This window comes from Malus domestica, chromosome 08 (genome assembly GCF_042453785.1).
Source record: "Malus domestica chromosome 08, GDT2T_hap1".
Taxonomy (NCBI): domain Eukaryota; kingdom Viridiplantae; phylum Streptophyta; class Magnoliopsida; order Rosales; family Rosaceae; genus Malus; species Malus domestica.
Window position 1 is genome coordinate 12,788,931 of NC_091668.1, and position 17,508 is coordinate 12,806,438.

Consider the following 17,508-nt stretch of genomic DNA (forward strand, 5'->3'; position numbering starts at 1 on the left):
TTTGACCTTGATTGAGTCGTGATTGTCCGTTGCTTGCGTGTAGGAGTTCTAGTGTACCTCAAGTTTAATTTTGTCTTTTTACCCAAGAATCCACGTGTCGCCTCCATATTTTTCTCGATTTCTTTTTGCTCCACATTATCATTTGTCAAAAAAAAAAGTAAATTCTTTTAGGTGCTTTCTATATTTTCACCTAGCATAAATGTTCTTGCTATTAACAAAAATGCAATGTTAATTCTCTATTTTACCCAAACTTAAGGGCAAACTAAAAACTACCCACATCTTGAAATTAGTTTTTCATTTTTCATACAGTTAAAATATGTTCACTCTTTGAATCATCGAGTGATTCTCAATGTTTTCTTACTCATCGTAATATGATAGTAAGAGAACATTGAATTTTAATGAGTAAAATTAAAATTGCATATTCCTAGCTACGTACCACAATATCTAATTAAGACACTGTTGATCTGTAATTGTCGATAGCTAGCAGGACACTAAGGGGGCAAGAAGAACAAAGCTTAATGCATTAGGCGTCAATGAGGATATAAGATCCCAACAACCTCGTAATGATGGTGTTTGGATACGACGATCTAGAGGAGCTAGAAATGGAATATACACAACCCAGGTTAGAGATATAAAATCTAAGGTAAATATCTTTATTCTTCATGGAATATAGACTTATGGTTGCAGCGCATTTCAGCTGCTAGCAAGGGCATGGCCTACTATTTTATCATATTAATTTGTAGTCTTTCTTCAACTTTACACCTGTTGGTATCTAAAAGTTCTAGGCTTGGAGGGCAGCTTGGAGTTTCAATTTGCCTTGCTGCCACTTCATATAATATTATACCTAATTCTCCAAAAATGGCGACAATTTGCTGACATGATATGCTATTCACACATCTTTTTTAAATTTTCAACCGTCAAATTAAATGAATTGAAGAAGATCAAAAGAAAAAAATTAACAAGGAGTGTATGAAAAGTAAAAAAGAATGTGCCCCTTTGCTGACCTAAATGTGAATCCATATAAATATTATTAGTTCTTTAAGTTCGACCTAATCTTGTGGCCAAAAGAAGGTTCAACCAAGATAAATTAATGATTACATAATCCAAATTACTCAAGGCTGGTTAATGAAAATCTAATCTCAATTTGACTAATTATAAACCTTAATCTAATTATATAGAAACACTTTCTACATAGTTTAGAAACGAAATGCATTGGATGTTCCTGTAAAGTTAGATTTTTCTGTACAAATTATGATGACAATAAAAAATCTATAGTATTAGAATTACTCTCATGACACTCACATTTCTGGTTCAAGAACGTGCTTGAATAGCTTATAATTTGACATGTGAATAGCTAATAACTTTTATGTTCAAAATTATGCTATTTCATGACATGGCACACCAGATATTGTCTTTCGACAACGTGTTGTGCTTAAATGAAATTATTCTACCAGATCAATAGATCGAACGAACAATATAATTGCCATTTAAAGTCATAAGTATTGTTAAGGATTAGTCCTAGACAGTAATAGTATAAAGTTCTGAAATTGACTATAATACTTACATATATTTAATACAATCTTTAGTTAATGATCAGATATAATACATGTGAATATATGTATATAATGCAATCATTATCTGACAGTTGAGATGACAATTGTATTAAACATATGTGTATATCTATTGTAACGAAATCCCAATATTCTAACAACATTGACATATAAACTTTGTGGATTATACCGTTTAGTTACATATAAAAAAGACTTAAGTTTAAAAAATAATCTAGAATGTATACAAATATATAAATATGGAGACATATTTGTGACTCCATTTTTTTTACATAACTGTTGACACACATTTTTGTGGCCCAATCCGTAATGTAGTTTAATGATTCGATCAACCTATCTTTTAAAACAGCATTCATAGACCATCCCTACAAAAAAATTAGATAAATCTAAAACCATTAAGATATTCATTTGTGGTGAAGAAAATGGACATTGACAGTTCTGCAAAAAAAATCATAAACCCTTAATCTAATGGTCATATAGTTTCAGATTTGGGTGATTTTTGGTAGACCTGATATTTGAAGGAAGACTTAAAGATAGTCTGTTCGGATCATTGAAATACATTACAGACAAAAAAGTGTGACAAAATATGTGTAAAAAAAATGATATCACGGATCTATCCCTTGTAAAAACTGTACATTTTTTTTTTATGTTATCTTGTATTTTGTGAAAGAACAGATATTGTAAATATTGAGTTTATAAGTCGTCAAAGAATTTCAATAACTAGCTGTGTTAAGAGAATTATAAGTGTATTATATATATATATTATGTAACTGGATAATCAAGCTAGGTTAGCTATACGTGTTGTCACCATGTCATGTTGCATTTCAAGGCTCTCGATGACAACCCGTACGTACCATGCAGACAGTAATACACAAACTCATAAAACTAGCTACTTTGGAATACATGGTCCCGGTACAAAGTTCAGAGACCTTCCTTGTTAAACCATACAATGACCGTCTCTGTCTTTGGAGCATAAAATCCCGAGCAATTTAGATACAGGTTCCCCCCACCGTACCACTCTCTCTGCTTCGCAGTCGGGGTTAGCAGCAAAGAATGCCGACAACGATCGACGAGCCCCATACCATACAGCTTTGAAACTTCAACGTTATAAGTTGATCATTTTTAGGACCAGTTCATGATCTGCAGCTCTCTCGATATGTATCATTCAATTTCTGGACAGCTCTCCTTCATGACTATATGGAGTTAAGTAATTAACTTCCGGGGAAGTAAAGTTGTTTTCATAGGAACTTGCTTTCCCTTCGCATGTCCCAATCCTCACGGAGGGAACTGTCTATTAGTTGATGAGAGGCACTTTTCCAATTTCCATGGATATTAAGATTATTTTGGTAAGATTATTGAATTATGTATTGAATAAGAAACTTATTCAATTTCCATGGATAAATGATTAACATTACCCTCGAATCCAGCCCACGTAGTACTACACAACATGCTCAAAGTATTTAAGAATATCATGTCTCATGGAAGCTCATACCAATCAGCTATATTTCGAGTCTTGTTTTCATTTGTTTATATGTATGTTAGGGTTCAAGCATTTACCTTCATATTGATAACAGTCTTCGAATTATGCAGAAAATCAAAGCGTTGCAGGAAAGGAGCTTTAAGCAGTAGAGAGAAAACAGAGAAATGAAATGATTCATACAATTATATATCAAAGTAATGCACGCACATGAGTAACCAAAGTTAAATGAACATGATATAATGGATTAGAAAAACCTAGAAAATACGGTTGAGGCAAATGTTGGACACTTTATCCTTAATACAAGTTTATGCCCAACTACAGTGCTCATGGTTGATTGGCGCGTGTCTTCCAAGATACAACGACCATGTCCTTGTAATAGTAGCACTCCAAATCACAAGGCTCCATGAACCACGATTGTTTTGAAAACTCTCTCATATAGACTCAATAAGACTCTAATATTTAGTGCACTCTATGTATGATTATGTAAAGAATGAAAGTTCTTTTGTGATTATAGGGGGCTTCCCTATTTATAGAATGTGAGATAACTCTTTGGAAAGTATGTAACTATTAATAAAGAGTCAAAAGTTGCAACACTTCATTTAAGTAGACATATCTTTCTACCAAAAAACTCCACTTCTATTTTTCATTCAATTAATAAACTTAATATAATAATATTATTATTAAATTTTCCAACATTCTATTGATGAACTTGAATGAATACAGAATACATCATTGGTTTGTTATATAGAGCTCCAGTGGCTTAGCTCCTTTGACCAAAATACCAGACTTCTAACCTCTCTAACAAACTTCTAACGGACTTTTAACAACTATTGCTGACATGGCACTCCAATGATGATGTGGCCAAGTTAACTTTATTCAACATCCCCCCTCAATCTCAATTGGAGTTCTCTAGTTTGAGATTGTAGCAGTGTCTAACAAATGAAGGACTGTGTAATCCATTTGTCAAAATGTGTGCAGTCTGATCTTTATTTGGAATGTATGACACCTCCAAATCTCCTTGTTGAACATGTTCTCTCACAAACTGGTGATATGGATCAAGATGTTTTATTCTTGAATGAAAAATTGGATTTGCACTTAGTGCAATTGCTAACATATTGTCACAATGAATGCTGGGTGGATTAGACAAAAAGTACACCCAAATCTTTCAAAACGTTCCTCACCCAAGCTATATCTGTAGCAGTGTGTGCTAATACTTTGTATTCAGCCTCAGTGGAGCTTCTAGACACTGAGTTTTACTTCTTAGATTGCCATGAGATAGGATTGTTTCCCAGAAAACCACATAGCCAGTGACTGATCTTCTTGTGTTTAAATGAGTTGCCCAATCAGAGTCTGAAAAATCATTTAATTGAGGTAATGTGTTTGCAGAATATAACACTCCAGTGTTCATTGGCTCTTGTAGATACCTAAGGATTCTTTTGACAGCTCCAAAATGAAATTCAGTTGGTGAAGACATGAACTGATACACTGTATTTACTGCCTAGGCAATATTTGGCCTAATAAAAATCAAATATTGTAAAGAACCTACTATACTTATGTACAAAGCAGTTAACAAGTTGCCTTCTGAACGTAGCATTTGATAGTGAGGTTTCAAGGAGTAGTTGTTGGCTTACATGTCTCTATACCAGCTTTATGTATCAAATCCTTGATATATTTATACTAGTTTACAAAAATATCCCCATTTTCCTTGTAATTGATCTGTAAACCCAAAAACTATGTGAGCTATCCGATGTCTTTTAAGTCAAATACCTCATACAATTCTTTTATAACTCTTTGTAGCTTCACAACATATGGACCAATTAAAATAATGTCATCAACATATAATAACAAGATGATCATATATGGTCTACCTTTCTTGACAAACTAGCTAGAATGTGAAGTTGAAGCACAGAACCCTAATGCTCCTAAGTAACTTTTAAATTTCAAATTCTAAGCTCTTGGAGTTTGTTTCAATCAATACAGTGATTTTACTAGCTTGCAGACATGTGTAGGATGAGATGCATTGACAAAGCCCTAAGGTTGCTTCATGTATACCTCCTCTTGCAAATCTCCATGAAGAAAAGTATTTTTAATATCCAACTATCTAAGATTTCAGTGATTTATGGTAGCTAAAGAAAGAAGAATGAAATAAAAATAAAAAAACTAATGAAAATGACTTGAAAACTTTGAGTTTTAATCAAAATGACAAAAATTGTTGTAAGTGAATACTAACAGAAGTGACTTTTTAAAGTAAAAATGTCAATAACATTAAAAGTGAATAATACCAAGAGTGTTTCGTTAAGACTCCCAATAAAAAAAGAAGAATACAAGCAACATTCTCCACTTGCCTTCTCCTCTTGTCTTTTCCACTCAATGGATGCCATGTGGATTTATCAAACACAATTGAGATTTAATTTAGATGTAAAATAAGTCTACATGACATCAATTGAGTGAGAGAATAGAGGAAGGCAAGTGGAAAAGGTAGCTAACATTCCTCACAAAAAAAAATATTAAAAAAAAAGGCTCACACTATAGCAATAGTATTATATAAATATCCCTCTATATAAAAAGCAAATTCACTCAAACCATTGTAGAGAAGAGATTGAATATATTTAAATATTCAAAATTGAGATTTAGAATTTGCACCAAAAAATATATGAAATTTAAAAATAAAAAAAAATATTTGGGATTAGGATCGAGGGACACTTATTTTTTGACAAATATTTATAGGACTCATTTTGTAACTTTTTTCAAATATTTGAACCCTTGATCTTTTAAGTATTCCTTAAAAATCATGTCTATAAAAAATCACCCAATTCTAAATCATGTGACTACTTGATTAAATGATAATTATGATAGTCATTTTAGTGTTTCTTTGCAAAACCGTATTCGTCCATTTTCTTCACTATAAATGGATTTGTTTAACTTTTTTGCGACGATCTATGGAATGATGAATTGAAATATGTGTGTAAAGAACATGAGTGTCCTCACATCCTAACACTTTTATTTGTTTTGCTTATTTGCATCAAAGAGGAAAATAGGTATAAGAAACAGTTTGCAGGCCTAAATGTGACCAGAAAAGTAATTAGAAATATTTACTAAGCACCCGAAGTGTCATAATCCAAAATCACAAAATACTAACGTATCGTACGTATGCAAACTATTTTTGAAAAACTCTTTCGGTTTTGAAAGAAGGTTTATTAACTTTGTAAATGACATTATGCAATTTTTTCAATTGAAGTAAACAAGGAAATAGTATCCAACCACTTTTATGGTGTGTTAATAGCAATTGTTTTTCTTTTTTTAACAAACAATATTATCTATACTAAGGGAGGAGGGAGAGTTTAACTTCACAATGGACAAGCAATAATATGGTTCAAATTCGCCTTTAACGAGAATCGAACCTAAAACCTGTTACTGATAAATAAAAAAGAAAATCATTAGATTATAATACTAAGTGATAATAATAATTGTATTTTGATTTCTTATAAATAGCATTGGGAACTTTAACGAAAAACACCCGGTACTGTTCACTTTAACGAAAAACCACATTTTTAAACTAAAAAGTCAATCCTGATACTATTCACTTTACCCTTTATTTTGTCCTTATCATTAAAACTCAAAGTTTTCAAGCACTTTTCATTAGTTTTCCTTTTAGAATTTGCTTTGAAGAATTCGTTATTATTTTTTATTTTTTTATTAATTCAATTTTCATGCGTGATGATGGAGTGATGATGGAGTTGTGATGGAGCAAATGTACTTGGGGAAATTATCTTTTTGCCTTGATTAGTTTTTGGGGAAGATGAAGAATGGTACGACGCGTCGTAGATGCCCACGGTCAAGTTTGCGTCATGGGAGTTAGTAGTTCGGATCCAGCCGGCAATGCTGATGTCACGTGACCTACACTTACCGTCAACCTGGCACTCACGTGGCACTTGGACTGTAAAATCTCCTCGTCCAATAGAATCTAAGGAAAACTAATGAAAATGGCTTGAAAACTTTGAGTTTTAATGATAAGGACAAAATAAAGGGTAAAGTGAATAGTAACATAATTGACTTTTTAGTGTAAAAATATAGTTTTTCGTTAAAATGAACAGTACCGGGTGCTTTTCATTAAAGTTCCCATAGAATCTACATATGCAAACGTTGGCCATCACGAAAAGACTAAAACCACTCTGACACCTTTGGGACGCACTAAGATGATAGCGATGCTACATAAATAACATTAATGATTGAAGTGACCTTCAATGTCAAGCAGTTGTAAAATAAAGTAACAGAATGTTTATTAAACTTTTTTATAAAAGTGGTTTTGAAAAGAAAAAAAGTAGTATTATAGTGTTTAGTAAACTTTTATGTAAAACAGCTGTAACCGTATGAAATGACAAAAAATGATATAATACTAGATGTGTCATTAATTTAATTTTCTTAACAAATAAAGGTGAATTACTAAATATACTTTATTTAAAAAAAATTATTTATAAACTTTATCGTAAATATTAATTAGTATGACAAACTACTTCAATTGAAATATTTTAGACTGAATAGCTAGGATTCATTAGTACAAAATTGTTAATGTACTTGAAAGTCCAATTAGATGCATTCATCAAACTTGCCGCTATTTTATTTCTTAATGATTCTATCTCATGTGTCCTTCAACTTGATAATTTTGGTATTCTTCATCATCATCATTACTACTATCGCTCTTTTCACAAAAGTCCTGAGGTCATCAAAATGGCGATCATGTTCAGAATACCTCCGTATGTAGTTATGAAGAGCCATTGTAGCAATGACAACCTTCACTTGCTTTAAAATTGCCCATCTTTTCTTCCATACCCCAAACGTTCGTTCAATGATGCTCCTAAGAGAAGAATGCTTGTGGTTAAATACCTCTTAATGACCCGTTGGTTCGGCACCTCTACAAAAATCCAGGAGATGATATCTTTCACCTTTATATGGTCCTAAATAACCTCTCATTTGTGGGTACCCCGCATCTACTAAGTAATATTTTCCTGACAATTGAAAATTTTGTTTTGTATTGTAATAATTATACAAAGCAAGTATGTAAAATGTTATAATAAGTATGAAGATTACCATTTTGAGGCTTAGAAAAGTTTAAATTTAGGTTCCATAGCATGGATAGAAAAAACCTTGTATCATGTGCAGTCCTTCCCATCCGGCACAAGCAAATGTGAATTGCATGTCAAAATTACATGTAGCCATAACATTTTGAGTCGGCATTCCTTTCCTACCAATGTATGGAACTTGATCCAACGTTTAACAAGAAATCATAATTTAACATTCAACATATAATCCAACATTCAATAAACACAAAATACAAGCAACATTCAACACATAATCTTAATGCAAAGTACAAACCACACATAGTTCTAATTCATAGTTTTAGCTCCTTATTGTTGTTTGTTGAACATAAATTTCAACCAAGTCAGCCGAACTTCAGGATCTTTTATCATGGCAAACATCTCTCGCTTATCTGCACTACAAAATAAACATGTAGCAAACAACCATAACTCGCTAGGTGGCTCACAATTAGGCAATTGTGCAACAACCATTATCACTTCCGGAATACTACTGCCAATATGCAGCTGCATCATCAATGAGTTTGCAGAACTCCTACTTCCATAAGCTTCAACAGGACGGCCAATTTTACCACAAAGTTTTGCAGCACCTCCAATTTTTTTCCCTTTCTTATCAACCTTCTTTTGCAATTCTCCTTAGTTAGCCGCTCTTTTTTTCCCTTCCTACTAGCTTGCCTTAGATCCTGAATAGTCTCATTTTCTTCCTCATTATCTGAATCAATTTGTCCCATAGATTCCTCTTGTCTCTGATGGTAGTACTCCATATGAAGGTGCCTAGGCATGTTCACCAGTAGCAACTGTGTTCGAGAACGTCATATCTAACTTGTCCTCCATCTCAGGACTAAGGCCCTTTTTCGCAATCTTTCATATTCTTTGTTTATCTACAAGTAAGAAAGAATATGGTTAATACATATTGCTTGATATCATAATACATAGTAAAAGATAATTACACAAACCTGAATTTTATTATTCCACCACTCCTTAGAGGCATCAACGGTACCCTTGCTCGAATTCCACCCTAGGTCAGTTTCTTTACCAACTAGCTCTTTCCGCAACTTCCACTCATTTTTAAGTGCATCCCACTTATTTTTCAATTACACTCTTTCATAATCATGCCTTGTCTCTGCCTTGAAGTTAACTCTAATATTTGCATATCCTTCTTTGTTAAAGTGAGTGCCCGGACGATGTCCGGCCTTAACCTCCTTGATGCATATATCACAAAATATAGATATATTGTGGGCATTCCATGTAACTGAAGGATTTGACGAAGATGCCCCCTTCTATGCCATCGATACCAACTAGTGATTTGTATCTATACATACATGCATTCCATGTAGTTGAAGGATTTGACGAAGATGCCCCCTTCTTTGCCATCGATACCAACTAGTGATTTGTATACATACATACATACATATATATATTAAAACAAGAACAAATGATATTGTAATATAACCAATAAATAACTAATCAAACTTTCTAATTTCTTTATTATTACCATTGTAAAAATTTGATGGAAATGAAATTTGAAATCAAACTATTTTGCTAAGAAAAGACACCATCACTTGGAGAAATATCAGCAAACTCCAAAGTGGCTTAAATTGCAATCTTATGACTACAAAATACTTAATTTATTGGTGTGGTCATGGCAGGGAAAAAATAAGATCACAGCCTAAAGTTGGCCCGATAGCACCATAAGTTATTTCCTTTTGAGAAAGTTAAATTTTTAATATATTAGGCAACAATACGCCTAGCATCACAAACAACGTGGCTTTGCTTGACTCTTAGATCCAACATTTGAGGACCTCTCAAAGGCATCTCCTTGACTCTTGGATCCAACACTTGAGGACCCTCTCGAATAAGAGATTTGTATTGGGGAATAATTTTCTAGCCAACAGTGGCATTGCTTTGGCCATCTCAATTTTGCAATACTAAGTATTTTGGTGAATCAGATATTACCTTTAAATAGTTATGGGCTTACCCTTGTGGTTCCTATTACATGTATTTGTAGAATTGAAGGATGGGTAGACTTATGGACTGTTTGCTTTTATTTGTTTTTATTTTTTATTTTTTACATAACTTATGAGCATTTGGTATTGGAGAAAGTTTGGCTGCTGAAAAAATCAGCAGTAGCTCCTGCTGCTAGCGAATAACGGATGAACACGTGTCCAAGTTGTGATTAAAAAATCAATTACTTCGACACGTATTCACCCATGATTCGCTAGCAGCAGAATCTGCTGTTAATTTTTCAACAACCAAGCTCCGTTCTTTGCTATTTATGATTAATATTTAAATTGTAGATATAAACCTGAAGGTTAATGTGATTCGTGGGCTATATTCTCAGATTGCTAATAAGGAGACTTTGACTGGGCTCGTATTAACTACCTAAAACCAAGTACCAACCAAGCTCTAAAAGCTCTGGAGCTTTATCCGTTCAAAATTGAAATATTCCAGGTAACATTTGATGCAATACACATGGAGTAATTCAGAAGCAGAGTTCACGTCACAACATTTACTAATTCAGAATCAGAGCTTTATCCTTTCGTGATCATGATTCATACAGTTACTAATTATATATAACCTTCTTCTCACAACATTTTTCTACAAAAGGAAACGAACTGTTGCTGCACTTAAGGGGAGGTTCAAGGGCACGTCTTTTCACTACATAATATATACCTAAACCCTAAGATAAATCAGAAGCAGAGTTCACAGACTAATTCTGTGAAATCTCATTCCTGAATTTCACTATTTAAAATTACGTATTTTATATTATGATGTATCTTTTTTTTGGAAACACATCGATCGTATAATGTTGAAAAAGGGAAGCCACGTGAGTGGCTGAAAAAAAAATAGAAACTGCCGAGTGGCAGTAAAAGAAAAGGGGGAGAAGAGAAGAGTTGGAAGAAGGAGGAACAGGAGGAACAAGGAAGGAGGGGGACGAATCAGAAGAGGAGAGAGGTGAGGGTGACCAATGAAAAAGCAAAGAAAGGAAAGAAAGGAGAGAGGTGCAGGGCACCCATCCTCGGCGACCCGTGCACCTAGTTTCGACCCGGATGGATTTCTGGCCAACTTCCATAATTTTTCAGGCGATTTTTGTCCAGTTTTCACTTGACATCAACATGGTGTCATCCCAGCTTCCATTCCCACCTAAGTTTGGTGGTCATTGGTCGTGATTTCACGATGAAAGTTCATGTCGGGCCGAGGGTACCACTGCGGTGAATGCATCATTCCTGAAACGATTTGGTGCAATTGTTATCACCAAAATACTTCCCTTGAACCCAGGAACCATGCCTGGTCAATTGTTCAGACGTTGGGGTTCGATTTGGTGGCGATTCGAAGAACACCCTTTATAGGGTTTCCGACGGGTTTTAACGAAATTGGAGCTCTTCCCGGCCAAATTGGCCTTAGTCACATGTATGAAAGTTGCTCCCCTCACTGAGATATACTTGTCTGTAAAATTTGGTAAATTTTAGAAATAGTTGAAATTTTCCAGCGAGTTGGGGCATCGTGTGGCCAATGGGCCGACAATGTCATTCTAAGTCCAATTAAATGCCCTAAATCCATAATTGATATCCGTATGAAGTGGTTTGATTGTTTGAACTTAGTTTCATTATGATACATCACTTGATCAAAATTTGAATTGACGATCCGACGTACGTCACCAAAATTTAATGCATTATAGAACGTAATATTTGAGGATAGCTAAAACTGATGGATCGGGAATCTGACGTACGGATCTTCCTGAATTGGATTTCTAAGTTAGTAAATTTAATTGTTAACCACCACCTAATTCTAATAATTGGCGAAGATCTGATCATTGGATCGCGATGAGATTTTAGTTTGTTGTTCTCTGAGCATAATGTGGACTTTAGGAAGTTACGGATCTAGATTATGATGTGCGGATCTTCCTGATTAAATTGCTAGGGTGTGGACCCCATCGTTGATTTTTGGTTAACATGTCTTGAACCATTTGAAATACTAGACTTAGTGAAGCTTTGCAGATTTGACTCGGTGAGTGACTTAATATATGTGATATGGTGATTACCCGATTCCTTATATTAATATCCTTTAGGGATATGAAATGGTTTTATAAATGTGATTTCTATTGAAATATGAATTTTATATATTTAGCCATAAACCTATGCTAATTAAATATGATTTGGCTTGTGTTGTCACAGCCCGTCTCAAATAATTAATTTTCGATGACGTGAAATGACAATTTTACCCTTGGACGTTAAAGTGTATTGTGTGATTTAAGTTGATTTGGACCCATTTATTATTTTCCCTAAGTTTTTGGACCCAATTGGAAGTAAGGGAATGGTTGGTTTTGATTGGTGGCTTTTGGACCACACACATACCTTCTCTCTCTCTCTCTCCCGTGGATTTCGCACTTTCTCTCCCTCTCGGCATTTTCATATGGGCAACCCAGAAACCATCCCAAACCTTGCAGATCGAAACCAATGTAAGCATTTTTGGGTTCCTTGTGACCTCAAGAATCCATTGGTACAAGTTTTAGAACCTGAAACCTTCGAAAACCCCGTGAAACCTAACCCTCGATTTGTGCACTGTTCATGCACACATAAATATGTTGTTTTTAGGGAATTCTAAGCTCATAGTGAGCTTTAGGAGGTCCTAAGGAAGCTCGAGGTAGTTCGTTGGAAGAGTTTGGACGTCTGAGGGCCGAGATCGAAGCTTTTCAAAGTTGACCGGATTATCGAGCTTCCTCAGGTAACTTCTAGTGGATTTCAAGGCTTAAAAATGGTATAACGTGATTCCACACATTGCTAGCTTTCTAATGGTTCAAATTTCATAAGTTTTGGTGAAGAAATGAGTGAGAACAAAGGTTTTGAAGTTTTACCTAGTTTTCCGGCGATCGGCGACTCGCCGAAGACGAAGATAGAATATTCCGTCAGTTTGGACGGAATATGCTGACGCCGTTAGTTAGATTTAAAGGTAACATTTATAAGTTAATGGAATATTCCTGACGGCGTTAACTGATGCCGTTAATGTGCCTGACACATGGCCGCGCGTGTGGGCGCGTGAGGCTTCCAAAATTTTTTCTAAAAATTTGGGGATGATCCTAAGGTTGTGTAGATCACTATGGTATATTCATATACGCATTTTGAGAAATGTATGAGAAGTTATTAGCTAGTTTTGTCTATGTGCTTTAAAATAACGTTTTTATAGTTAATTCGCATATAGGTGAGATTTATCCCGAGGACGAGCGTATCCACGGGCGACTTAGGGGTTACGACCCGTCGACATACTAGTGAGTGGGCTTTTGTTTTCAGTATATATTTATATACTTGATATATTTCCCAGAAATGCATTTTTAAGGAAAGTATGCTTTGAAATAATATGCCAAATGCTTTTATATTCTGAATACACATTTCATGGTTACATATATATATATATATATATATATATATATAAATGTGGTGCTATGGAGGCACAGGTAAGTTCAGGTAAGTTATGTTTGGCTATGTGAATCATCGATGATGTGGTATGTGATGGATTAATGTTGAGCTCATAAAACTGCACCTAGGGTGATTGTGATTTAGCCAGAGATATGAAGTACATGCCTGTTTATTTATGTCACCTCCCTCGCTATATGCTCATATTGGATCCAACTTAAGTGCATAGTCTTGTGATACAGACCTTAATTATGGTTCTGACTCGTAGGTGACTAGCGATTTATCGCCCGACTATTATGAGAGAGTAAAATTGAGCATAACTATATTACACCTAATCTTGTCGAACATACATTTTTAGTAGTTCCGACTTATGTGCAGTATATTGCCGTATAGGTCATTGTAGTAACTCTGGCTAGATTGACTTAGAGCTATGAATTCAGCCGTACAGACTATCAAAGGGGTTCTGGCTAACATATCATATTTCTATGAATTTATTCTTACTTGAATTGCTTACTCTGTTATATATTGGCATGGCATATATTTGAATATGATTATTTGAAGCATGAATTGAATTGATATGATTTCATATATATATATATATATATATATATATATATATATATATATATATTATGTATATGCTTATATTCTGATTTTGGGAAAAATTATACATGTTTTACAGTGAGGGGTTAGATATGTTGATAAAGAAAATGATTTTGTAAAACATTTGTTTTTGCCCACTCACGTTTTCTGTTTTGCGCATCTCCAAGTTTTAAGTAAGCTTGATGTTGGTGGCTTGAGGACGTCGGCAGTTCTAACTTATCTAAATAATAGTAGGACATTCCTGGTACTGTATAACTAATACTTGTCCTACTGGACTGCACCTAGACTTTTATGCTTTGAATAAGAGTGTTTACTATTGTAACTAATTCTTATCACTCTCTGTTTAGTAGTACACTCTAGTAATTCGGTTTTTAATTATTCGTATAATTCTTATCTTTATTGCTTCCGCACTGTGCACATGGCTACGTCACTCTCACTTGACAGCCAGCATGCCTTGATCTCGATCAGGGTGTGTCATGTGTATTGATGATGTTTGTGATATATATGTGTTTAATTAGCTTTTTAATAATGTGAATGATAATTGTGATGAATGTTATGACAATTATGGAACCTATTTATTGTTTGATAATTATTTGGATATGATTGCCAACTAAATACCTAGCACTATTACCTGGCATGAGATGTAGATGAAAGTTAGGAGATGAGTTAGGTACTTTATTAGATTTTTAGTAGGAATAGTAATTGAGGGAATTCCTTGTGTTGTGCTCCATATGACTAGATGTTGGTTGATATGTGGAATCGATAGCATGTATGCGTATAATTATGTATAATGTGTGATGATAAGATTGCACCATGTAGTAGTGGTACATGGATGATCCTGCTTGGTATATCCACGATGGGGGACCATGCACACGTTAGGGATGATCATGCTTGGTATATCTGCAATGGGTGATCATTGCCTATGGTATTAGACTATACATATGGTTCTGCTTGGTATATCTACGATGGGGGACTATATGTATTCAGGGGTGATCATGCTTGGTATATCTGCGATGGGTGATCACTGCTTGCACGATGAGATTTTGCCTATGGTTCCGCTTGGTATATTTGCGATGGGGGATCATATGCATTCTATAGGTGATGATAATTAGTACTTGGTACATTTGATAGGCGATCATATTCAGTTTGGTTCCGTTGAGTGGTACGGAACCCAAGGTTGTTGGATTTCGTAAAGTGGTCTGAAATCCCATTATTTGGAGAAGTAGGCTTGGCCTAACTGTGTCATTCTAACCTTAGTTTTATATATATTTGTGACAATGGTTTTGAGAATCTTGTGAATTGAGTTCGAAAAGATGTTGGACGTCTGAGTGACTCTTTCGAGATTTTCTACGATTCGATTATGATTTCATAAGGTATGAATTTAGAAAATATGGGAATAATTGTTATTACTTTGATCAAAGTAGTTAATTAATGCGGCTAGAGAATGATTTTGTGTTTCGTTGGTTCTTAAATATGATGTATGTTGTGAATTGCGATATCATGATGAGACAAAATGATTTATATGTTGGATGGGAAAGAAATCATGTTTTCATGGGGGTTGGTTATGTAGCTTGAGTCCCGAAATTACATGTTGTCAGGTTATAATAAATGATTGAGAATGCTACGCTTTTCTGCTTGAACTTAGTGGAATAAATGTCTGATTTTGTGATAAATGAACTACGAATGGCTTGATCCCTGTTGAGGGTACATAGGCAGTCTAATGAGGAGGTTAGATGCAGCCATAAAGTATACACAAAATTATTATGCATCTGGATCTTGAATTATATTTTGTACATATCCAAAAGACGGGGTACGTTGAGTTACGAGCATTTAGTGACGTCACGTGTCGATCTTGGACGTATGTCGGGATCAGGGCATGACAAATTCAGAGTAGTTCACAGAAGAATTGAGAAGTAATCAATTTTTCTTACGTCTCTCTCAATTTTTCTTGTTTCCACCACAAACCCTATTTTTTTTCCCCAATTAATTTTTTCCCGACCCTCCATCCCGAATTTTTTTTTCCCGACACCCATACACTCATCCCTTCGCTCTTCCCACCCCTCTTTCACTCACTCTCCCATCCCCAAATTTAAAAATCCAAACAAATAAATAACAAAATTTTAGACAAAAGAAGCTTACCAGAGGAAGGACTCCGAGCCGGAGAACGCGACCTGGAGAACGAGAGAGATAGCTAGGAGGAAGGATGGCTTCTTTTAGATATGGTGTAGCAAGCTGAAAGCTCCAATCTTTCCGTCAAGTTTTAGGATCTGTATAATAGCATAAAACAATTAAATGAACAAGGAAAAAAGAAAGACGTGCTTAAAATATAAAGGATTTTTTATTTTTGAAGAGATGGCTTCACACCTGAAGGATGTTTTTGAAACAGAGAAGAGAAGTGAGAGTGAGAGAGAAGTCTCGGAATTTGGAAGTCTTCGAGTGGGTTCTGGGAAAAATGGGGAAGACAGCGTGAGAATGGAGATGGTAGGATTGGAAAAGTGAAAAGTTCATTAACCTGTTATTGTTTACCCGTCATTTGTTGAAATGAGCTGATTTTTGAAAGCTGCTTTTTCCAGCTTTGGGCTTTTAACTTTTTTTTCATCCATAACTTTGAAAAGAAGCTGATTTTAAGTGTTAATCAAACATCTTAAATGGGCTAACTTTTTTTCATACCCACTTTTTAAAAAAGTTAAGCTAAGTCAAACTGGGGCTAAGTGACAATAATAATTGTATTTTGGTTTCTTATAAATAGCATTTAGAATTTGCTTTAAAGAATTCCCACGGTCAAGTTTGGGTCATGGGGGTTAATAGTTCGGTCCCAGACGGTAACGCTGATGTCACATGACCTACACTTACCGTCAACCTGGCACTTGGACTGTAAAATTTCCGTGTCCAATAGAATCTAAGGAAAATTAATGAAAAATGCTTGAAAACTTTGAGTTTTAACAATAAAAACAAAATAAAAGGTAAAATGAATAGTACAATGATTGACTTTTTAGTGTAAAAATGTGGTTTTTCGTTAAAGTGAATAGTACCTGAAACTTTTCATTAAAATTCTCTAGAATATACATATGCAAACGTTGGCCATCCCTGACGGAAATGACTAAAACCACCCTAACACCTTTGGGACGCACTGAGATGATTGCAATGCTACAAAACTAACATTAATGACTGAGGCGACCTTCAGTGTTGTGTACGTATCAAGTCTGCCAACTTCTCCTTATCTGACACATAGTGATACAAAAATAACAAATTTGAATTAACTTATTAACGAATTAGGTTGTTATTGAGTTACTAGTCAAGAGCTTGTTAACCATCGAGTCATTATTAGATTACCCATTAAGAACATAATAGTA

At 34.6% G+C, this 17,508-nt stretch overlaps 2 long non-coding RNA genes across 2 annotated transcripts; both read right to left on the reverse strand.

The window, feature by feature from the left end:
• Nucleotides 1–8,318: 8,318 nt before the first annotated feature.
• On the reverse strand, nucleotides 8,319–9,519 carry LOC139198296 (uncharacterized). The gene is made up of 2 exons (XR_011583672.1): nucleotides 9,098–9,519; nucleotides 8,319–9,022 (listed from the first exon to the last, which is right to left on the reverse strand). It is a non-coding gene; the product is annotated as an uncharacterized lncRNA (long non-coding RNA).
• Nucleotides 9,520–16,290: 6,771 nt separating this feature from the next.
• Nucleotides 16,291–16,669, reverse strand: LOC108172836 (uncharacterized). Its single transcript, XR_001789408.3, has 2 exons — nucleotides 16,520–16,669; nucleotides 16,291–16,422 (listed from the first exon to the last, which is right to left on the reverse strand). It is a non-coding gene; the product is annotated as an uncharacterized lncRNA (long non-coding RNA).
• Nucleotides 16,670–17,508: the final 839 nt, after the last annotated feature.